This window comes from Pteropus medius, unplaced genomic scaffold, assembly GCF_902729225.1.
Source record: "Pteropus medius unplaced genomic scaffold, Ma_sr-lr_union100, whole genome shotgun sequence".
Taxonomy (NCBI): domain Eukaryota; kingdom Metazoa; phylum Chordata; class Mammalia; order Chiroptera; family Pteropodidae; genus Pteropus; species Pteropus medius.
The window spans coordinates 47274493-47298897 of record NW_024349800.1 but is presented as its reverse complement, the minus strand read 5'-3'; the positions used below and the strand labels follow the sequence as shown (position 1 = coordinate 47298897).

The 24405-nt window shown below is 45.8% G+C and overlaps 1 long non-coding RNA gene across 1 annotated transcript in view; it reads left to right on the top strand.

The window, feature by feature from the left end:
- LOC120621808 (uncharacterized) overlaps positions 1–23719 on the top strand; it is a 29284-nt gene extending 5565 nt beyond the window's left edge. The window contains exons 2-3 of the long non-coding RNA XR_005658303.1: positions 22069–22145; positions 23500–23719. This is a non-coding gene — a long non-coding RNA (uncharacterized LOC120621808). The remainder of the gene's footprint in view (positions 1–22068; positions 22146–23499) is intronic.
- The last annotated feature ends 686 nt before the right edge of the window (positions 23720–24405 follow it).

Sequence of the window (24405 nt, the reverse complement as noted above, 5' to 3'; positions counted from 1 at the left end):
GTCATCTTGGATCCCGCCCTGAGAGTGAGCTTCCTATTAAGAGCACAGGATTTAAGGAAGCTCTCATTTCCAGGTTCCTGCAAAAGCTGACCCTGCACCGTCACTAACCCCAGAGTGGGCTCCTCCTTAAATTTTGTGTCCTGAGCCTCCTGGCTTGCCTCGCCCCAGACTTGGCCCTGCCTAAATCTTGACCTGGTTCCTCCTGGCATTCTGGGCAATGGCATCTCAGACCAAGAGCTCCTCATTTGGTAGCAGGCTTTGAGTTACCAAGGGAGGGAGTCTGGCTGAGGGAAGCCAGCTTTAGTCATACAAAGGCTAGGAGTTCGCCTGTGGGAGGAGCATGGTGAATCCCACCCCATGGCAGCCATTGCTAATAACATTTACACCACTTATTCCATTTCATGGAATTTGTCATATCTCTAATTATTCTTATTTTACCCAGTAATTCTCTATTTATATTCACTCCCAAACCATTACCCAATTTTACCAGTCCATTAGGACCAGAAAAGAAAAGATTGCCTCTCTAAAGGTCTACCTCTCGGTTCATAATCTTTCTTATTTTTTTCTTTCTGGGAACCCCACTCACCCCTGCTTCACGAGACAGTCATTTTACATGTACTTCTCCAGGGAGAGGCTATTTGGGAAAACAAGAGAAGTTTTACTTATCAATTGGTTCATTCAGCAAAACCTTACTGAGCACCTACTATATGCTTAAGCACTGGGTATACGAAAGTGAACAAAACAGTTGAAAATCCCTGCCTTTGTGGAGCTTACATTCTAGAAAGAGGTGATAAACAAGAAAATAAATAAATGGCAAAATGTATAGCGGGCCTGAGATTGATATTTAACAGAGAAAAATGAAGCAGAGGATAAGGAATGGTGAATGGGGTGTAGTTTTAGGTTGATGATCATAAAAAGTCTCACAGGGAGGGGTACATTTGAGCAGACCTGGGGCGCATGAGGGAACGAACCATGGGAATATCTGGGAAGTGCATTCAAGAGAGCAAAAACTGCAAAGTGTAAAGGCCCTGAGGCCAGGAGCAAACCTGGCCAGGTGAGTCACTCTTGTGTCCCTGGGGGTTGATTCTTCTGTATAGCATCAGTCTCTAATATTCTCCGCTGAGGATATTAGAGCTCACAGTGACCTCCTTTTCTAGGAGTCACAGGGGTGGCAGTTAGGTTTGCTCTCCTTTGGCCTATCAGATTCTATTTTCAAGAGATTCTGTTCTCAGGTAGACCTGTGACGTGGTCTCTGGAGCCATGGGGCAGCCCCATTTGTACACCCCACCCCACCCCACCACACACACACACACACACACACACACACACACACACACACAAACTTGCTGGTGAAGAGATGGTGAAGCAGATGTGCTGAAAGGCCTGAGACAGAGACAGAGGTTGACATAGGCAGAGAGAGAAAGACCGGAGAGACCCACACAAAGAGAGATTGGGGGGTGGGGTGTTGGGAGAGAGACCACCTTTGGGGTTCCTAACAGCTTTAGGTTTGGGATTCTTGTCCCTCCTTGGAGAGGCCCCACTGGGTTCCCATACTTGGATTCCACCAGCTACCTGTACCTCCATAATTATTCCCAGCACCCCCTTTGTTTCTCCTAACTGAGCTCCAGAGCCCAACTTCTGGGCTCCTTCTCCTTGTTCCTGCTTCTTCAGAAGAGAAGGCCCTCTCTTTTGTCCATCTGCATCCCTGGAGGAGCTTGGCCTCCCAGGTCTGCGCCCTGCTGACTTCAGGCAGCATCGTGAAGAAGAGAAAGCACTGGCCTGGACTCAGGAGCCTCGGGTTCACCCTCCAGCTCAGCCCGTACTAGCTGTGTAACCTTGAACGAGTCACTTGAATTTCTTGAGCCTCTCTTTCTTCGCCTCTAATGTGGAGGCGGAGGCTGTAACCCCCACCCTGCCTGCCTCTCCATGCTGTTAGGAAATTACAGTAGAACCTTTGTGGACATGTTCTCCAGTTGTCAAATGCTATATAAATGTAAGTGGTTATGACCGTGCCCCGGACCAGCCCCCCACCTAGCCATGAGCCCGTGGCTTAGCTGGCTTTCCTGGCCCGGTGCCCTGTCACTCAGCTTTGCGGCTAAGCCTCCACCTCAGTCCCACCCAGCTTGGGTTTCACCCAGCAGCTCTCTCCTTCCTGTTTCCTCCTCCTCTTACCCTTTAAGTTTTCCTATTGAGTTGGTTACTCTGAATCAGCCTACCCTTCAATGGCTTCTTGAAAAACTGCATTTTTTCCTAAAGCTTCATTTGCTTTATGAGAGTCCCCACCTTCCCTGAACGACTGGGCCCACCTACTACCCCACCCACCCTCTTGGAGGCTCCCCCACCCATGGGCATGCTCATGCCACAAAGATGAGAACAGCTACCTCTTCACACTGGGGAGCTTCCACACTGTCCTTCCTCCAAATGTTTGAAATGCCCAAGACCCTAACTCAACTCATCAGGGGAGTCCCCTTGGGCCATACCAGGAGGGCTGGCTGGGAAATCTGTCCCTTGAATCAATTTTTTTTATCCATAAATACTCTCAACCTCTAATTTAAGTCACCATTCTTTCTCAAGGTTATTGCCGTGGCCTCTGGCTCTTCTGCTCAAATCTCTTCTTTCTCCCTAACCAAGCTATCATCCATCCTGCCCCAGAGAAAGCCTTTTAAAAACAGATCCACCACCCTCCTGCCTCAAAATCACCCATGACTCCAAAGAGTCCATAGGGTGAAAGTCCTTAGTTTGGATCTGTGGCCCTTTACAACAGGACCAAAGCCCTTCCTCAGCCTCATCTCCTATAACTCATGCTCCAAATAAACATTTTTCAGACCTCATCTTTTTTGACCTTCAGGAACATTGAAATGTTGACTGCTCTGGGCTTCAAGACCCTCCCCAGCCTCTCATTTATAGATTCTGTTGCCAGCTCCTCTCCTCTACTTAACCTCCAATGTGGGAATATCTCAGGCTTGGTCCTAGGCCTTCTCTCCTCCTCCCACCCCACACACTTTTCTTTTGCTAGGCAATCCCAGCCACGTCTCAAGTACTGTCCCTACAGCTATGACTCTCAGATGTACACCCCAGCCCAAGCTTCTTTGAGCTCCAGGTCTTTGTGTCCAACTGCCTGCTGTCCACTTAGATGGCTTATAGGTACCTTATATTCAACATGTCCAAATTTGAATTCATGTCGTGAACCCCGTGATTAGTACTCCTCCAATGTTTGATTTCTCAGTGAATTGCCGAAACCAATAATCTGGCAGCCCTTGGTTGCTACTATTCTGCCTTCTAAAAGTACCCATCCATCTCCATCCCATTAGGCCAAGCCACCAATTTCTATCACCTCAAGTAGAATATCCTCCTCCCCCTCCTCCTCCTCCTCCTCCTCCTTCTTCTCCTCCTTTCTTCTTCTTCTTTTTTTTATTTTTTAAGCAATATCTTTCTAACTCAAGTGTCCTCAACTCTAGATATATGTTATAGTAACCTGTAGAACTTTAAAAATCACTAATGCCCAGGCCTCATTCCAGACCAAGTGAAAAGCCTCTGGGAGTTGGTCCCAATCATCCTTATTAAAAACTCCCCAGTTAAGTCTAACTTACAGCTAAGAGACTCACTGATCTAACTGGTCTCCCCACATCTATTACTATTCCATTCCATTTTCCACATGACAGCCACAGAGGTCTTTTTCATAATGCAAGTCTCATCACCTCCCTCCTCTTGTTCTTGGGATAAAGATCAAAGCCTTCTTGTCCTGCACCATCTCACTCTGCTTGCCTCCTGCAAGCCTGGGTGCCCTATCCATTCTGGAATATCCGTTCAGATACTCTGGACCCTATGCTCTTTCTACTTCAGGACCATCACACTTGCTGTTCCCTCATCCTGGAATGATTTGCCTGACTAATCCCATTCATCCTTTAGGAATCAGCTTAACTGTCTCTTCCTCAGGGAGGCCTTTTTTGATTCCTAGATCAAAAGGGCCCCCTCTTACCCCATTCATGCTCCCTCAGCTTCCTCTTTCTTTTCACAGACTTAGCATAATTGTAAATAAAATTATCTGTGTGATTTTAAATTTCCGTTTTCCTCTACAATGAGAGAAGGATTATGTCTGTCTAGTTATTTCTGCATCCTGGCAGCTAACTCAATAACCTAGAAACTAGTAGGTTTTGAATAAAATTTTACAAGATGGTAATAAACAAATGTTCTTTCATACCCCTTAGTCTCGTATATTTTTCCATCTGCCTGGAATGCACCAACCCTGACTACAGCCTCCTCACGTTGCCTCCTAGAAAACTCCTACTTATTCTTCATGACCCAGTTAAAAAAACCCATCTCCACAATTCCTCCCTGGTTCCCTCAGGCAGAAATTAGTTTCCTCCTTCTCTGTTTGCTGATAGCCTTTTCCTTCTTGTGGTATTTTAGTTACCTGCTTATACACCTTATTCCTGCTGGAGCTGGACTCCATAATCATATCTTTTTCTTCTAGTGTTAATAATTCATTTGCCAAATGAATGAACAAAAACAAATAAAAGAGTGAAAGTGATCCCATTATTTATTACTTAATGGTAACTTTAAGGTAATGAACGTACATATGAATTACTCTACAACATATGTGCTAAACTTGCATCACGTGTAAATGCTTGTGCTGTACCCCCTCTGGCCAAAGCTTTTGGGACTTTCCTCCTGGGCTTCCCTAGACAGGTCTGGAGCAGGTCTTTGATGCAAGCTACTGGCTGGGCTTTCGAAATAAGGAAGGCCATGGCACTCTGTTCCTGGGGGTAGAAAGTGGAGGTATAGTTTCAGCCCTGCCCTTTCCTCCATTACTGGTGAGCTGTTTTCCTGGAGAGCCTGACTCTGCTTTAGGCCCCAATGTGGAACCACTGAATTGTTCAAAGCCATCAGGCTTTAGTTCCAGACCAGGGTGCTATGCAGAGACCAAGGCCAGGGTGGAGTGAGAAGAAGGTCTGCATCGAGGATGAGGAAATGAGGGAGAGATGCTTCATGGCCAGGCTCCTAAAATGGAACTTCCTGGTATTTTCCAGCAGCTGCTCCACTCTTCCCAGGGCTGGGGAGGGGCGGGGCGGGGGGTGGGGGATCAGCTTGAGGAAGAGCCTCTGCCTCCTCAGAATGGCATTGTATATACTGGGTTCTAGCCCTGGGGCAGCTGGGTGGGAGGCCTGCTGTGTTAGTTCACGTCTGCTGACCAAGTGGAGAGAAGCAGAAGCAGGGCCAGGCAGGGCCAGGGGACTGGGGTGGGGGTGGGGATGAGAAAGTCATCTGGGGAAACGCAGCTGAGGGCTCCCCTTCCAGCACAGCCCCACCCTGCCTACCTTCAGGCCCACTTTCTCTTTCTTTGACTAGCTCTTTGGCCAGAATTAGAGGGTGACGTGGGGGAGGGGAATGGCCTTTGGAAAAAGACCAACTGCCAGGTGTTAGGAACATTGTTGAGGGGTTTGGTGGTTGTGGGGACAAGAAACACCTTTTCCACATCAGAGAGGAGGAGCAAGATTGATGCTGTGGATGATAATAGTAATAATAGTAGCTAATGTTTATTGAGCTTTTCCAAAGTACTGGGCCAAGAACTTTACACAGATTGTCCTGTTTAAGAACCTACCCCTCCTCACATGTTTTCTGAGAGCCCTCTGCCTGTGGTGGATGTGGGGCTGAAGTGTCCACGAGGAACCTCTTAGGGGCCACCTCGCCCTCTGAGCCTCGCCGTTTCTGTGGCCCTGGGTCAATGGCTGTGCTACGCTGTGTCTGAGGTGGTCAGCTCAGGGGCAGCTCTGGCCAGCTTCCAGTGGGCATGATCTCGCAAGCTCCTCACCTGGTCCCTTTGAGGTTTGAGGTGCCATTAGCGGGCCTCATAGGCACAACCCCAAAGGGTGAGGTTGGGCAGAACTTTGGCCGGTGGAGACAGGGGAGAGTGGACACGTTCTGCCCCCTTCCTTCCCCCTGAACAGGCTGTCCTGAGCGGTTCATAGCCCTCTTAGATGGCCCCGCAACATCAAGCAATCGGTTTATTCAGTAAAAATGGAGGCCAGCTTAGTAGCAAACTTCGTGTTGGCTCTCTTGGCTTCCTGACTCACCCCCTTTTCATTTGCTCTTGCTTCTCCAAAACTCACCCCCTAAGAAAGCAGAGCATATTCGTGTCTGTCTCTAGCTCTGCTTTCTGGTGTACCCAGGCTTAGGCAGTCTAGTGGGGAAACAGATATGAATGCGCATCACTTATGCCAAGAGAAAAATAAGATTGGTGGAGAATTCCAGGCTGAAAATTATGGATTTCCTTCTGCGATAAGAGGGAGCTGTGATTTATAGGCAGATAACTCTCATGGGTGGGTGGAGGGGAGAAGTGAGAAAATGGAGGCTCAGACAGAGAGTCTGCCTGGCAATTTTGGGGTGCTTACTTACCTGTTGGACTGTGGGTGATTGCTCTATTCTGGAAGAAATAGTAGGAGAGGGAAAGAAAAGAGACCCAGCTGTGGAGCCCCACTTATCCTTGACCAATATGTCCCTGCCACCTGGTCACATCTCGGAGCGTGTCCCTTCTCCTCCCAGGCGCCACTATCATTTACCTGCGTGGAGGTTTCTGTGCTTTTTCAAGCACAGGGGGTTATGGGCAGTCATCTCTGATGTGAGGCTCTGAAAGCCAGTTCTGGGAAAATGTTGCCCCAAATGGCTAAACACTTTAGAAGTGCTGCTGAGTCCTGAGCATTTTGCCTGACAGAACAGAACCATCTTAGCCCTTCGTTCCTCCCCCAAAATAAGGATGTTCCTAAGGGCCCACCGCTTAGCCTGGGCCTGATGAAGCCTTCTTGGTCCAACTCTGCCCCATTGGCTTTGACTCCATCTCTCAGGTGACTGGCTGCCCTTCTTCCCTGTCTGCCTGGCTCTACTCCTGCCCACCAAGGAGCTCCTTTCACAATCTCGACAGTCCCAATTGACAGAAAGGTAATCATCAGCAGCCATGGCAAAAAATTCCAGGCAGCTGGAGTCTGGCTTTGTGTGCATGGCCAAGCTTTGGTGGGGGAAGGGTTAATTCAGTCTGAACAAAGTATGTAGAATTGCGCTCCACTGGGCCTGAGCTCATACCCCAGACCTGAAGAAACCTCTACCCTCTAGATGGCCCAATACTCCCAAATTGATAGCATTCTTCACCCAACAGTATTAAAAAAGGTTTGAGTAATAGGAAATAATACCAAGACCATGTTCACTCAAAGGGACCCTGTGCTAAACTCAGCCTGGCTGGGGAGTCATGCTGACCTGGCATCTCTTCCAGTCACTCCACCCACAGCTCTCCCTGTGGGCACTTTTCTAGCAGCCAATCCTGCCCGGACACGAAGACGACGCCAGTCTTTCACCCAGATGCCTACTCTCCTCCGCCTTCTCCAATGTCTGCTCTTGAGAGGCTGCACCATGACTGTTGGGACTGCTGATGTCCTGCTGTACAGCAGTTCACAGAGGGAGACGATCTGGCCTCCCCAGGAAGGGAAAGTGTGGGAGGAACATGGCTGACATCTTGCTCTGTTCTTCCTTTCCCAACCCCTGCAGTTTGGGTCTGCGATTATTCCTATACACATTAAGCTGCTTAAAATTGTTGTTAGCTCATGGACGCTCTGTTTGTTTTTGTTCTTCAGTCACCCTGTCTATTATATTGTTATTCCTATCCATATGTTTTTCATCTTAGACATTATAGTTTTTTATCCTTAAATGTTTGATTTTTTGTAAAAATAAATATTATTCATGTTTCTCTTAAAAAGCTCACGCTTTCCTCTATCTCCTTAAACATATGGAGGATATTTATAATAACTTTAAAAAAATTTCTTACCTATTATTTCTATCATCTGTGTCATCTCTGTATGTTTCTATTGATTGGTTTTTCTTATTATGGATTTTATTTTCCTAGTTCTTTGATGCCTGATGATTTTTTTATTGAATATCTGAAAATGTAAATTTTATATTGCTGAATGTTGATTTTTTTCCTTTAAATATTTTTATCTTTATTTTGAGATTCAGTTAAGTTACCTGGAAGCAGTTTGCTCTTTTGAGACTTGCTTTCAAGCATCTTGGGTTGGACCAAAACAACCTTGAGTCTAGGGCCAATTTTTTCCATTTCTGGGGCAATGATTTGTAAGCATGAGAGGGACATGGTAACATTTACATTTAAGACAACCTCTCTAGCAGCCTGATTAGGTAGAAGGAACAAGATGGGGAGGGCAGAGAGAGACCCAAGCAGAATCCACTGCTTATCCAGGCAAGTGAATGAAGACTGGAGCTCAGGCATCAGCCAACACAGGGTTCGGGAATAATCAGGATTGGAACCCATGGTGCTTCCTGTGGGCAGAGTTTGAGGGAGAAGGGTGAGTTGGAAATAATCTAAGGTTTCCCACTGGGGCTTCTGGTGGGTTCAGAGGAAATGAGATCCGCATGAAGCCTTTAGTGGGGTTGCCAGAGGCTAGGAATTTCCAATCACCCCTTCTTGAGTCTCTATCAGAACCAGAGGGCCAACTCCAGGGAGGGGGCTCACCAGAACCCTTAAAACCTAGCACGCCCCCTCTGGGTATCTATCTGCTGGGTTTTTCCTCTGCTGGCTCATAAAAACGTCATTACCCAAATCAAGATTCTGAGCAGTTATGATTTCTCCTGCTTATGACATCACAGACTTTCGCCTGTTTAAGGAAAAGATTTCTCTATGTAAATGTACCATCTGGTGCTCTGTAGAGTTTGGCAAATTAGAGTCTTTTACAGCACTGTGTTTTTATAATGTGATATGATGCCTCAAAGTTATATTGATATCTCTGGTATTACAATTATATTAGTCTAGGATTAAGTCTGACTTTCTCTAACGAAAAAATGTTAATGAAGAATTTCATTCATAAAATGTTGAAATGACCTCCTCAGTTCTCATCGAACTATCCAGAGAAATTTCCTTAAGGCCCAGAGAGTCTATGTTTAGTTCCAAGGTGTGATCCATCCTCTATCTATTTTCAGAAGAAAATGTTCCTCCATAAACTATATACCACACATATTATATCCTCCTTTCTTTAATGTAGCATCATGTATTTCAGCAGGAAGTCTGAGAACATTAATCAAGTGTACCATGGAAACCATGACATTTCGGATGAAAACGTACTTTGTCAACACTGGAGTAAAGAAAGAGTTAAATTAATAAAAAGTAAGCAGCTGAGACTTATCTACTTCCTCTCTCTCTCCTGCCTCCCCTGGCTATAAACTTGACCTAGGGTAAAGGGAGTGTCTCTGATTTGCTTGTTCAAGTAACCAAGTGCCTCCCACCCTGTCAGGGGTCCGAGAAAGCCTTGAACTTGGGCTGCCTGCAAGCGCTCTTGTTCACACCCAGGATAATAAATATTTGGGGCTCAAAAGCTGACAGCTGAAGAAAATGGAAATTATATCACAGTATACGCTTTGCAAATTATTGGGGCATTCTCTCATTTCCTCTATCTCCTGTGTGTGTTTCACACATATGTGTGTACACTCAAATAAGCCAGCTAAATATACTGGTAAAATTACATTTAAAGTTTATTGTAGTTCTTAATTAAAACCATTAAAAAACAAACAAACAAAAAAACCCCCAAAAAACATTAAGCAGAGGTAACAGAGATATTAAATATTAAGGCCCCTCTATTGTAAAGTAAAAAAATCTGAAACAAAAGGTTGACTTAGTTGCATAAGGAATATCACACATATTATCTGAAAAGATGCAGGCCCTAACTGCCTTCCAAAGCTAAGAAAATGCTATGGTCTCTGTCTCCTGGCACCAGATAGGCAGTTCTTAAATGATCCCAAATACCAAATACCAAAACATGCCCAGGCTGTATTTCTTAAGCACTGAAGCTGAAATTTCCAAAATAACAAACCCCAAAACATTTGGTTTCCAGCAGTGCCTGGATATGTTCAAGCCTGATTCTGTATGAGTCCAGGAAAAAAAAAAAACAACAACAAAAAAACAGAAGAATCTAAGTAATAAATGGGGCGGGGTAGGGAGGAGGTAAAGGGTAAATGGTGTGGATAGGAGAACACTGAAGTAGAACAAAATTCAAATGATGTGATAAAAGTAGAAACAGTCTCCTAAAGGTTAGGAAGAGACGTTATATTATTAAAAGAATTTTCAGAAAAAGGTAAAATCATGACTCACATACAGATATAAAATTGTACATATTCAAGAATTTATTTTCCTCATGATAGGAATCAGGCAGATGTTCAAAGGAAAAGTCAAAACCGCACAAATTTATATTGAGTAAAGGAATGTTGAGATGAATTGTAGATAAATGGAGATAAAACTGGTAGGAAGTCAATTAAATCTCTATCAGGACAGAATTTATATACCTGTCAGTTACTTACAATTTACAGAGCTCAAAGACAATGAACAGCAGAATCTGATAACATAGAAGAGTATGCTATAGACGATGCATAGTTTCCCATCGAAGCAAAAAATCATTTCTACAATATTCATAAAAATTCGATAAGGGGAAGTTGTTTCTTGGGGGCGAGAGGGGGGACGCCCCTTCCCAAAAAAGATGATGTCATGGAGTGCTTAAACCCACAGAGAGGAAGGCCAGGGCTATTGATGGGGTCTTCTAAGGCAAGGGTTCAGTTAGGAAACAATAGACACAGCCTAGTACTTTTATAATTCATTAAATTTGGTCTCTTCTCACAGACATATACCCTAACACTAATGTGGAATCAGAGTATGAAAACTAGTAGAGACTTCCTTGATCTTCTAGTCTGGGCTCCACATTTCACAAATCAGAAACCTGAGACTCTAGGCTGGGATTTGCTCAAGGTCACTCAGCTTCTTAGTGGCTATGAGCTTGGCTGTTAAAGTTTATGAGCTTAGTGGCCATGGCTGGGTGGCTGCAGAGGATCCAACCCTGCTCCCCACCACACTGCACAACCACCTTGGTGTATGCAAAGTTTACATGCATCATCAAAGCGCATTTTTCTAAGGATAAGTTCAGGTGACCTGTCTCCTGAAAGACGGGTGACCCTGGCTTTATATTATGCTCAGCAGAACACAAAATACACATCTAAATCTAGTTATCACAAACATAATTGAAATGTGGCTACCTTCATGGAATTTTCAAAAGGCTTTTTTTGAAGGAAACATTTCAGTAGCCCACATCTCTTTAAAAAAAAAAAAGGCTAAGAAATTTGAACAATGCATTTCTTTTTCCTGTAACAAGTGGAGGCATTCCAAATCATTCCATTGTTCCTTCTAAAGTTAACTCTTTGAGCATTGAGTTGAAAGGCTGACAGAAGTCTTCAATTGTGAGAATGCGAAGAAAAGAAATATCCTTCAGTTTCTTGTGTGCATTCTCTTTCCAACCCCGCCTCATCTCTCACCTTATCCCCTCCTACAGCAGAAACAGCGCTGGGGGCCTTAATGGGAGGAAGAGGGGAGTGAGAAAAAGCACTCCCGCCCCTTAGCACCCCAGGAAGGGAGGTCAACATGCTCAAATGGACATTAGGCTGAAGGCTTTCTTTTAGGATTCCAGCTGTCCCCAGTCCCCTCTGCCTCCCTACTTTTCGTTTCTTCCCTAAACCCAGTGCTGGTGATGCAAACCCTACTGTCGAAACTAAGTCGATGAGTAGAAGAAATTGACAAGGGGCAAACTGAGAATGAATTGCAGGCATCGCGGGCAAGAACAACGACTTGTAGTTTATCTAACATATGTATTCAACATCAGTGACAATCAGGTCATCTCAAAGCTCCTGTGAGGTGATCCCTCTAGCTTGGCATTTAAAATAAAAGTTAGTGTATAAACCACAGGCAACTCCCCTCAGAAAGAGGCAGGTCAGGGCCAGGGCAACTGGGAACCAAGCAGAAGTGAGTGGATGTTCCTGGGGGAAGCGGGCAAAGACAGCAGTGTGGCTGCTAAGAAAGTTCCGAATGCTCTTCCTCTAGTGGACCCTCTGTGTACCCAGCTTCAGGACCCCTATCTGCTTTAGGAGTAAACTTTGCATTCAAATGTGCACCTTAGGTCCTCGTGGAGTTTTTGGAGTGGATGCGTAGTAAATGTTATCAGCAACAGAGACAGTGGGGACGGAAGAAAGAACAAGCTTTGAGGGAAGAAGATACTGAGAGGAAGTTTGAATCTGGGTGAATCTGGGGAGTATGAGGGACTCTCAGGTGGATATATATCTCCAGACCAGGGGAAAGAAGATTCTAGAACTCAGGGTAGCAGGCAGGCTGCAAATACGTGATGGGAGTCATCCATGATGGCTAGGCATGGGTCAGAGTTTTCTCTCCAGCAGCTACGAAGAGCTGGGCTGACCCTGCATCCTGTCTCCACTATTGTTCATAAGCATTGAATGCAGGGCAACTGACTGCAGTTAGGATTGGGGTGGGGATACAAGGCCCCCTGCCCACCACCCAAGGGCTTTCTGCAGTTGATCCTTATTTCTCATGGAACATTGTGGTCCATGTGGATGAGTGAAATGCTCTGATTCATCCATCAAAAGATCACAGTGTTTGTGATGCCGTAGTCCAGTAGTTGGATTTTCTGTCCATATTAGGCTGGGAGTAAGGGTGTCCTCCAAGGCTGTGTAAACCAGCAGTGGGTGATCCTATCCATGTGCACCTGCTTCATCATTCACTGATGACTTCAATCAGCTACAGCAGCCAAGAGAAAAGAGGCAATGTGTGGGCAAGACGTTGAGTCATCCCATGTATCTGCCCTATGAAGACATAAAAATGCCCACTCTGTGCATCCTGCGTGATTCTGTGCCACGTTCCCAGACAAATATCCTCCTCGGCCTCCTCCTTCCCTCTTCTTTGCTCTGCACTCAGCCCTGCCCACTCTCAGTCCCTATTCTCAGAGGACTGAGTTTGCATTCAGCCTTAAGGGCCCAATCATTCATTCCCAGGGCTTGGAGTTTAAAGTAAGGAGATCCAGCTTCTGGAAGCAATGAGACCTGATCTGTAAGGAGCCCCAACTACAGAGCTGGAAGACCTGGGTCCAGATACTAGCTTGAGTTCTAATGAGTTGCATGGTGTCCTTGATCTTTCTGACCCTGCGTTTCCCCATCTGTAAAATGGAAATGATACTACTAACCTTTAATAGTCTCTTGACAGCTAAAAGATGTATTTTTTGAAAGTCTAGCACATGCTGAGTGGTGACATTTTTGAATGTTTACATTTTATCAGGCACTCTTCTAAGCACCTTACACATTTACTCACTCATTTAATCTTTACAATACCCTACAACAATCCTAAGGTACAACTATCCTTATAGGTGAAGAAACTGAGATACAATGAAGTTATGTAAATTGTTCAAGATCTCAGAGCTAAAAAATGGCAGAATTTTCAAAGGGGAGTGGCTCAAGAGCCCACATGCTTAGTGTTTACAGTGTCAGATGGTTCTCAAAGTGTGGTCTCCAGGCCAGTAGTTCTGGGAGCCCAGGCAACATCTATGAACTTGTTAGAAATGCAAATTCTCAGAACTCACCCCAGAGCTAGACTCAGAAATTCTAGGGCTGGGAAGCAGTAAACTGGTTTGACAAGCCCCACCTACCCAGGTGATTCCGATGCTCAGCCTACTAATTCATTCTACCTCTTTAGCAGACAACAACTGAACAATTAGATTTCTTCTCCTTCCCTCACCCATGGTGTATAGGCATTTTGCGTGTTATTGCCATTTAAAGCTCACAAGAACCTTTCAAGTCTGGCTTTCCCATCCCTATTCTACTCACGAGGAAACCCAGACTTGAGCAGGGGCAGTGTCTTGTCCAGTCCATATTGCTACTAGTGCCTGATTCCAAAGTCACACTCGCCACTGCTCCCAGCTCATGGCATCCCTCACAGTTGGCTGTGTCATGTCACCCCCAGTTCCCCAGCAGGGCCTCCGACCCCAACTGGCAGGCCCAGCAGCACCACTCCAGGCTGTGACACCAGGCTTGGTTCTAGCCCCTCGTGCGTCAGCTTCAAGCTGGCTTTATTAGAATTTCCCTGTGACCTGTTTGAGAGCAAGTGGCAGAGATGTCCCCAGGTTCCCATAGCCAAGTCCCCACCTCACACTCAGATCCTGATTCAGGGACCCTGTCTTGTTTCTCCTTGGTTTGGGCCATCTGATGAGTTCTTCAGGCCCTTAGCACCTTGAGCTTGCCTTTCAGGGTCAATCCTTCTGGGGTATGAAGAGCTGCCCCTTAAGCCCAGCCCCCATCAGAGTCCCCACTTCCCTTTCCCGACCTCACTTCCCCTGCCAGTCTCAAACTTCTGGTCACCAGGCTCCACCGCCCTTCACAATCAGCGCTTACTGCCAGCCAGTTTCTCTACCCCACCCTCCACATTGACTCTAACCTGTTTTGTTTCCCTGAGGAGATTAGGTGCTTGAGACCCATTTCATTTTCATCCCCAAACCCTTTCTTCTAGAAAGGAGACCTTTGCCCAAGAGGGTGCTGCTATTTCATGAGCCCAGCCAGAGGCTTCCCACACTGGGAAACAGACAGGAGCACCTCCGCTGCCTCTGTGAGCCCCCAGCCCCCAGCAGGACCTGGAGAGGCTTTTGTGCTCAAGCCTTTCCCTTTTGCCCACACGCCCAGCCTTGATCCTCTGTCCCAGTGGGACTTATCAGCAGTACCTCTGTGACCTGACATGTGCTCTCTTTGGACTAAGAGTCAAGATTAGGTCCGTGTGAAGGGAGGTCAGGGCCTCCAAAATGTGCTGAGGACTCTGTCAGGTGGCCCAAGGGCCAGCTCAGAACAGGCTTACCAGGCATATCTTGCAGCTTTTAGCAGATATTTAGATTATTTCTTACTACATTGCACAAGGACGGGAGGGCGATTTGCTTAAATTCTCTTTGCCTGAAGCTGTGCAAGTTGAAACCCAGACTCTCGGTGGGGCCCTGGCCCCCCTACATACCCCATCTCCACTCAGTCATGCTGAGACGCCCAGGTGAGGCCAGGGCACTACTGGGAGGTGGGGGGAGCAGGAGGCCTGCTCCTGAAGCCTTGCCTGTGGCTCCTAGAGGTAGAGGATGGGGAGGGGGAGGGCACAGGCTGTGGAGTCCCAAAGAAGAGTTAGAAGCCTGATTCAGTCCTTTCCTAGGGACTCAGGCAAGTCACTTAACCTCCTTAGGACTCAAATATGTCACCTGTATACAGGTGAGCAACACCTGCTTTGTAAGACTGTTGAGGACAAAAGAATTACATCTGAGCGGTGACTGAGGAAGTGCTTGGCATAGTATTGCTGCTTACCCACCCACCTCTCCTGCCCATTCACCTAGTCCCTCTTGCTCTTATATTGCCCCTCCTCAACCCACTCCTACTCAAATCTGGGGTGATTTTAATCATGAGGGAAAAAGTCGAATTCACAGCAGAAATGGCATGAACCAGAGAACGCAGACTATGTGAAGGGGGCTATGTTGGAGAGGTTGGACCAAATGCTGCCCTACGGTGCGTGGCCTGAGCTGTCTGGGTATCAGACACACAGAAATGCAGCTGTTGCCAGGCTTTCTGCTGCCTCATGCAGCTCCCGGGGCCCAAGGGGAGGTGACTTTTTCCTAGGAAAGGAATAACTGAGATGGAAGGTTAGAGGCTCATGGGCAGGGGCAACCCAGTCTTCAGAATCACCTACTGGAATGTGAGCTCTCTGAGATCAAAACTTGGCCTTGTACTTGTACCTAGAACAATGCCCATGGCAAGAGCCTAATGTTTCCTGAATAACCTTCTTCGGAAGTGCTCAGCGCATCCATTACTGGGTTGTTAAGAGACGAGTTAACGATTCAAAAATGCTTTATCACTTTTGCTTTTTGTATTCTTAATTTACATACAGTAAAACTCACTCTTTGAGATGTGCAGATCTCTGAGTTTTAACACATGCACAAATTTTCATAACCATCTCTGCTGACAAGATGAAGAATAATTCCAACACTATAAAGAATTCCCTCATGCTACCCCTCTGCATTCAGGCCCTTCCTTCACCCCAAACTCCTGGCAACCTCTGATCTATTTTTTGTCCCTGTAGTTTTGCCTTTTCCAGAATGTCATATAATGGAATGATACAGTATGTAATGAAGGTAGCAGAATGTGTCATCCCCAAATATGCCTTTTTTCCTATAAGAATTATTTTGAGCTAATTATTTTAAGAAACAGCAGACACAGGAGAAGCCCTGAAAACAGAAGAGAAGTTACTCATTTGTTAGGGACACTTACATTCATAAAGGAAGTCTCCATTTGTAAAGGTGTCTCCTTCTCTGTACTAGGAAGAAAAGGGTGACTCTGAATCTCCAGAAACAGTTATCAGTGGGATAGGCACAGACTGAAATCTACATAACAAGCCCTCCCCTTGTTCATCGTGCTTTTCCTGGTAACCTCCCATAACCAGCATTCCCCTGTACCAAAAAACAAACAAACAAACAAACAAACAACCCCTTCCTTTTGATTTTGGCTGAAGATGATATTTAGGGTGGTAGCCTGGGCCACCTTCATATTTTTAGTCCATTTTTGGGGGGTACCATCCATGTATACATGAGGTATATCTGTTAATAAACTTGTGTTAGTTTTCTCTTGTTAATCTGTTTTTTAGTACAGAGATCTCAGCCAAGAACTCAAGGGGTAAACGGAAAATTATTTTTCTTCCCTTATAGTAACCTTTTGAGACTGGCTTTCAACTAACATCATGCATTTGAGATTCAGCTAAGTTGTTGCATATGTCAGTGGTTTGTTCCTCTGTATTGCTCAGTAGTATCATATCTCGTATGGTTGTGCCAGTCTGTTTATCTGTTCACCCAATGAGAGACATTTGGGTTGTTTCCAGATTTTGGCAATTATGAATAATACTGTTATACACATTCATATACTGGTTTTCGTGTGAACATAAGTTTTCATTTCTCCAGTATAAATACCTAGAAGTGGGGCTGCTGATTCATACGGTAAATATACGTTTAACATTATAAGAAATAACCAAATTAGTTTCCAGAGTGACTGTGCCATTTTGCATTCCTACCAGCAATGTGCGAGAGTTCAAGTTGCTTCATATCCTTGCTTGCATTTGATATTGTCGAGATTTTTTGCTATCCCAATAGGTATATGATGGTATCTCGTTCTGGTTTTAATTTGCATTTACTTAATGACTAATGATGTTGAGTATCTTTTCATGTATTTATTTGTCAGCTGTCTAGCTTATGTGATGAAGTATCTTTTCAAATATTTTGCCCGTCCAAAAAATTTGTTTGCTTTTTTTTCTTCTTGAATTTTAAGAGTTCTTTGTGTATTCTGGATATAAGTCTGTTGTCTGATACGTGATCTTCAAATATTTTCCTCCATTTTGTGGTTTTTTTTCCTCATTCTATTCAAGGCGTCTTTCACGTGAGTAAAAAACGTTTAATTTCGATCAAGTCAAATTTATTGATTTTTTTCTCCTTTTATGGATCCTAGATTTGTTGTATCTAAGCACTCTTTGTCTAATCCAAAATTACAAGGACTTTCTCCTATATTTTCTTCTAAGAATTATATAATTATACATTTTACTTTTAGCTCTATGATTCATTTTTAGTTTTTTTTTTTGTATAAGGTATGAGGTGTAGGGCAAAGTTTATCATTTTTGCATAGAATGTTTAATTGTCCTAGTACCATTTGTTGAAAAGACTCTCCTTTTTCCATTGAATTGCTTTGCATCTTTTTTGAATCAGTTGACCATGCTTGTGCAGCCTTATTTCTGGGTTCTTTATTCAGTCCATCCTTTCTCCGACACCACGCTGCCTTGCTTACTGTAGCTTTATAGTACGTCTTAATGCCAGGTAGTATGAGTCTCCAACTTTGTTGTTTTTTTTTTTCAAAATTGCTTTGGCTTTACCTTCTCATATAAATGTTAGATTTTACTTGCCTATATCTGCAAAGACTCCTGCAGTGATTTTGATGGGGATTGTGTTAAATATGCAGATCGATTTGTGGAGAATTGACATCTTAACTCTGGGGAGTAGTTCAATCCATAAACGTGCTCCCGTGATGAGACTGGAAGATGCAAAGGCCCATGACAGCTGAGTGATCTTGGAAAAGGCACTTCCTCTCTTTGGCCCTCAGTTTCCTCAGCTGTAAAATAGAAAGGTGGGATTAGATAAAACGGAAGTTCACCTTTCAGCTCAGACATTCTGTGATTCCCATGATAACTGTGAACTGACTTGCCAGAAACATAAGAGATGCTTTCGGGTCTCCCTTCATGCCCTGTCTGATGAGATGCTCCAACAGCCACTGTACCCCCCAAATCAGCTCCAAAGCAAAGCGTTCATTGTCGTAGCCCTGCTTAGTTAAGAGCCTAGAGGCTTTAGCCAGCTGAATGTCCTTTCTCATTCCTGGGACACCACAGGCCAGGTCAGAAGTTTCCCAATGATAGCCCTTGCATCCTGGTGGACTGGAGGACCCTATTTCCCCTGATATATCTGGGGTTCCTAGAGGACCCTGGTGCCACGGGTGGATGTTTGTGTCCCTGGTGGATTCAAGAGTTCCTGGAGCACCAAATGTCCCTAAAGAACTCCAGTGCCCCTGGTGGATCCTGGTGTTAATGGAAGGTCCTGGTGGATCCCGAAGTCCATAGTGGATCCCTGTGTCCCTAGTGGATCCAAGTATCCCTCACAACTTGGTATCTCTGGGGCATGAAAGTGTCCCTAGTTGATTTTGGTGTCCCCGGTAAATCCAAGTGTTTCCGGTGGATCTCGTTGTCCTCGATGAATCCCGGTGTCCCTGGTGGACCCTGATGTCCCTGGTGGACCTAAATGTGTCTGGAGGACCCCAGTGTTGTTGGTGGATTTTTGTGTGCCTGATGAACCCTGACCTGTCTGTGACAGAGCATCAGACATGTAGCTCTGTTTTCCCCAGCCCAAGGAAGCAGAGTGAAGAATAGACCTTTCCAGGAATGCAGGAGAGAGGAGGTCCCATCCTCACCCTGCCCCTTATGACCAGGTGTGGGGGAGAAAAGCCAGGTGGCCCAGAAGTGCTATTTATAGTGTTCGAACATTGGAGGCAACCCAAATGCTCAGAAATCAGGGAATGCTTAAACAAAGCATGGGACCTTGGGACCTTGGAATCTAGCATAGCCATTAACAACGACAAGTATGTGGATTATGCGTTGAAGTGTGCAAAAGATAAAATATAATGTCAAATAAAAAATTTTGAGAATCAATAGCACTTGCATACCATTATAGGGATGCTAACATGTTTAGAAATTACACTGACAAGATTTGGAAAGAAATTATAGTAATGTAAACAGTCTGTGATTGATAATATGCGTATAATTGAGCAACCGCTCAGCTGAGGCACTGTGCTAAGTGCTTTGGGAGATTCAGAGGCTTGTCCCAGGAGGACCTCACAGCATAGCTGGGAATCCATCACCAAACATAAGACTGATTGGAGGCTGCTTCCATGGTTATTCTGCTTCAAGCCTCCAAGTTGGAATAGCAAGAGTCTGGTATGGGGCAGGGGGTAGGGGAGATTTTAACAGCCCTCCCTGGTGTCCTGTGGACATTGGAGGCACATGATTAAACAAAGCTTCGGGCCAGCTGGAACCCCATGAGAGCTTAGGCCCTAACCCAAGTTCAACGGCTTTGGGCCTCTGAGCCCTCAGGACTGGGGACGCCAGGCTGAGATCCCTTCAGCTTTGCCTTCTGGAATTCCTCAAACTCCTGCTGGAGCAGATGGGCCTCCAGCTCTTTGCCAGCTGGAGCTCCTGGCCCGCCACCTTTGGGAGCCAGGGCAGAGAATGTGGAGAATCACTGCCCCTCTAGGTCTGCTGTCCTGAGAGTAGCGGCAAGCTAAGGCTCCCTCTTCATCGAGCTGCGGTGGGCCAGGCTGGCCAGGCAGGCCTTGGACTCTGTCTCAGGCTCCACTGGCCTGCTGGTGGTCCTGAGCAAGCTGCTTAATGCCCTACACCTCAGTTTGCACAGCTGCACAAGGAGGGGTTGTGTAGTGCTTTTATTTTTTACAAAGCACTTTTACTTTCACTAAAATAACAGCTTTTGTAATGTTCATTTACTGATGAAGGACAGAAGCTCAAGGAGCCTCAGCGATTATCCCTGGGCCATAGTGCTGGCCACTTCCTAAGGGCAGTGGTTGGAGGCCAAGTGGGTTTCTCGAGAGTCCAGTGATCACCCTCATGGCAGCCCTAGCCCAGCCCCATCCTGACCCCTGGGACCAAGGATGGGAGTAGCCTTGAACTCTGGCTGAGTGATCAATGCTGAGGCTTGCAGACATCCTGTTTAACTCAAGCCTCTCTTGATTCTAGTTGGGCTCAGGGGGGTTCTCTGGGTGGGAGGTTTGAGGAGCCAGGCTCTCTGTGTCATAACTGCATCACCCTTTATTAATACTTAATTAGTTAATTACTGTGGGACAGGCAGAATCAGAACAGAAATGCCAACTCTAGGCTGGAAGCAGCACTTAAACCATGAGTAACTCTCATTACCTCTGATACCAGGCCTTCTCTGCTGAGAGCACAGTGCGGGGGCGGGGGGACAGAGAGCGGAAGCTGAGCACTGGCCAGTTTCAAGAGTGAGGAAGCAGGAGAACTCAATTGCTTCTGGTATTTACCAAATAGTTACCTTAAAGGTAAGAATGATCCGACCAATGCTCTGAGATGGTATCGCCCTGTGGCCACAACCTCCACATCACCGGAGGAGCCGAAAGTCTTCTGTCCCCGCACCCTCCCAGCCATTGCCTCCTCCGCTACATTCTCGCTGCCCCATGGATAGACGACTGTATATCACATATCATCCAATCCCGTGGTTCTGCAGAGTGAGGGAAGTCGTGCCATTCACCATTCCCCTGAGGCAACAGGCATCGGCCATGACTGTCCATGGCAGTCTTGTCACGTTTCCTAAGCAGGACATCCAAATGGCTTTCCAGGCACATGTAACCCTTCATGACGGGGCCCTGCTGGCACTGCAGCCTCATCTGGACACATTGCCCCTGCCCTTCTCCCTCCTGACCCCATTTCCTACCCACTCCACCCCTTTGCACCTTTGCATCTGCTGTTCCCTCTGGCAGGAAGCTTTCTGACCCACACTCCCACCCGTTCACAGCTTATTCCGAATCATCCTCTGGCTACCACGTAACCAGCACTTCTTCCCTGACGCATTTCCCAGCCCCCACTCCCACCCCCAAGTCTAGGTGAGGTGCTACTGCTTGGTGCGTCCATGTCTGCCAGACCACCCATTATCACTGTACTTCCTCCTCCTATTGCTGTTCAGCGTCTCAGGTCTCCGCTGGACAGTGGCTCCATGAACACAGGGGACATGCCTGTCTTGAGCACCATTGTCCTACCAGACAGAGCATCTTCCCAGTGCAGAGTAGATGCTATCGAATGGATCACCTCCTCAGAACTTGTGCCCAAGAGTATAAACTCATTCTCACTGAGATGGGGCATTTTCATGCAACAGGTAAGAAAATACCATCTAGCTTAGCCTAACGTGATAACATTCTGATTATAGCTTTCAAATATCAGCAGCCAGTTTGGAAGTCACCCCATGTAAGTGGTGGCACATTCCACTTAAAATTGACCCTGGTCTGGTTAAAGGTCATAGCTGAAAAGTCACCCCACTATTTTTTAAATGGATGCACTTCAGTGTGCTTGTCACTGTTTGAACTCCCCAGTCCCTAGGAATCCTTGGAACATTCTATTTTTTAAAATACTGATCTCCTGTTACAAGAATAATAACTATGTTTTGGTGCTATTACTAGTTTGCAAACTATTTGCATGTCTATTAACTTACCTGTCTTACAAAAATTTGGCAACGAAGCAAGGCAAACCCTCTTACAGATGAAGAGTCTGAGACCCAGAAAAGTTAAAGCACTTGCGAGAGGCCTCACAGCTAGCACATGGCCGAGTCCGGAGTCCCTTCTGGGTGGGCTGAGTCCAGACCCAGAGCTTTCCACCACATGTCCTTGTCACAGACACTGGAACCGGGGACCACTGTTCCCAAGTGTGAAGGGTTGGCTGACTGGTTATTGACCATGGCTTTTAGATAAATATTGCTGATTGATCACCATGTTTTATTTTTCCTGTTCGATTACAACTCCTTAAGGATTGGGAACTTATTCTTTTTATATTTACATATTTTCATATCTCTATTATAGTTTCACATGCTGCTAGAATGTAAGTTCAAAGGGGGCAAGGACTTGCCTCTTGTTCACAGCCACATTCTCTGCACATGGTAAGTACATTCTAAATATTTATTGAAAGGAATTATTTTTATATTGCAGGGGGAAGGCCTACTACAGAGCTTTGGGCATAGCAGATGCTCAGTAAATGCTTAAGACTCATACAAAGGTAAACACCGGCTCCTCCTCCAGGAGGGTGATTCTGTGAGGCAGATGTCTTGGGAAGAAGTCTGGCTACTGAGATCGATTAAAGAGCCTAGTTATTTGGAAGACAGCTGTGCCCTCACAGTAGGTTCCTCCTATTGAGAGGAAAAGTACAACAGAAAGGAGGCAGAGCCCAGGGCTTAGGCTTGGAAGCACTTAAGATGCCCTCTTTTATTGCAGAACAATTAATTTCACACCAAGATCACAGCTCAAAATCCTCCTCTGTGTGCACGTGTGCTGTGAAAGGGAGGGTAGGTCCTTTAGTTTCTGGCCTCCTAGAGCTGGGAGTGAGAGAGGGTAAACCAAGACTGCGAATCAGGGCAAAAAGGGTTGTGTGCTGACTCGAGAGTCTAAAGACATGGGTGTCTGATCTGGGTCAGAGCCGCTGTTAGCTAAAGTCCCTTGGATAGGTCACTCCCCCTCTGTAAGTCTCAGTATTTCATGGTTATATCATCTCGGCTCCATCAGCAGAAGGTGCAGAGCTGGTGACATCAGCATGGACACTAGTATCCTACCCATGGCTGATTTGGGGAAGGAGGAAAGAAAGAAGAAGAACCTGAGTCACAGACACACCTGAAATGTTTCTCTATAGACAAAGTGCCCATGGCACGCAGTGTTGGAGCGCTATTCTTAAATAATAAACTCTTGGCCTAAGACGAAGCGCGAGCATGGGTCTGGTGGCAGCCAGCAAGCCTCTCTCCTGCGGCCTGTGATCATTTGTTGGCAAGGAAGTAAGTCTTGGCCCTCATGTCAGGGAAGCAGCCAGCTCACTCAAGTGGATCTGAGCCTGGGCCAGGCGCTGAGAATCCTAGGGTTCCTTTGTTTCCACAGGTGACTCGTGGCCCGAGCTGTCATTTGGACCCTAGATGTCGGTAAAGTAGACCTTGAAAACCATTCAGAGTCAAGAGTTGGTGGACTATGACTCAGGATGGAACCAGGGGCCTGAGCACACCTAGTGATGGGGGTACCTGAAAAAAAGGAGTGTCATGTTAGAGGAGTAAGGTAGGCCTCCCGGGAGTGAGTACTAGAATAGGGGACGAAAGAGAAGGTAGGTTTCCTGGAAAGTCTAAGGCAATGACACCACTCCCCGCTTCCTCTCTACCCTGACGCCATGTTGGAAACTTGGGCTCAGTTCATAAAATACCTAAAGTTAAAGGAACCTCAAAGAGCATCGAATCCTATTGTTTCTTCTACGAAATGTAGGAAATGCGGCCCCCTAACATTAAGTGACTTGTCCAAGGACTTGCTGCTCTTCAGAGGCAAAGCCGTGAGGATAACCGGCTCCCAGACTGGTCTCAGGCTCCTCCTTTACTGCACTCAGACCTGACAGGATGTTGTGTAGCCAGTGCTGAATGAAGCTGGAGGGCAGCCAAGTCTGCAAGGACAAGAAAAAGCATGTCAGAGGGTATCAGATGAAGTAAAAAACACAATCGTCAGCATCTCGGAGGATCACAAAAGGTTATGGAAAGAGACTGGGGTTGGACAAGGAAGGGCAAAATCTAAGAGTTGGTTATACATCAAGGGCAACGTGAATAACTTGTTCAGACCACTTTTATAGTATTTATCATGATGTGGTATGAATATTTGTTCTTGTAGATATTTCTCTCACTAGACTGTGAGTTTCTCACTAGCAGGATCTATGTGTGTTTTTCTGTTTGTTTTGTTTTGTTTTTGTTTTTGTTTCAGATTCATGGTACAATCCTTTACTCGGTTAATGTCTGGTAAAGGAATGAATGAATGCATGCATAAAGGAATGAATAAATGTCCGTAGGGCTTATGGGACAGGGCTTCTGGATTTCCATCCTCAGCTCTGCCGCTTACCAGCTAGAAATCTAAGGAAAGGAACTGAAAACCTTGAGTACTCCTGAGGACTGTGTGAGGATTAAATGAGATCAGGCATATGAAGTGCTCAATAAATATTAGCTCTTTTTATGACAACTCTTTTCAGGAAGCAAAACCAAGGGGGAAGTTGAATTAGATGAGCCTGGAGAATGACGTACAACTCAGGAGAAGTTTAGGTTTAGGTGCATTATGTGTCTTGGTTTCCCTCATCACCTCTACTTACTTCCCTGTCCTCCCATCACCATAAGTTTTGCAAACCACCTGATT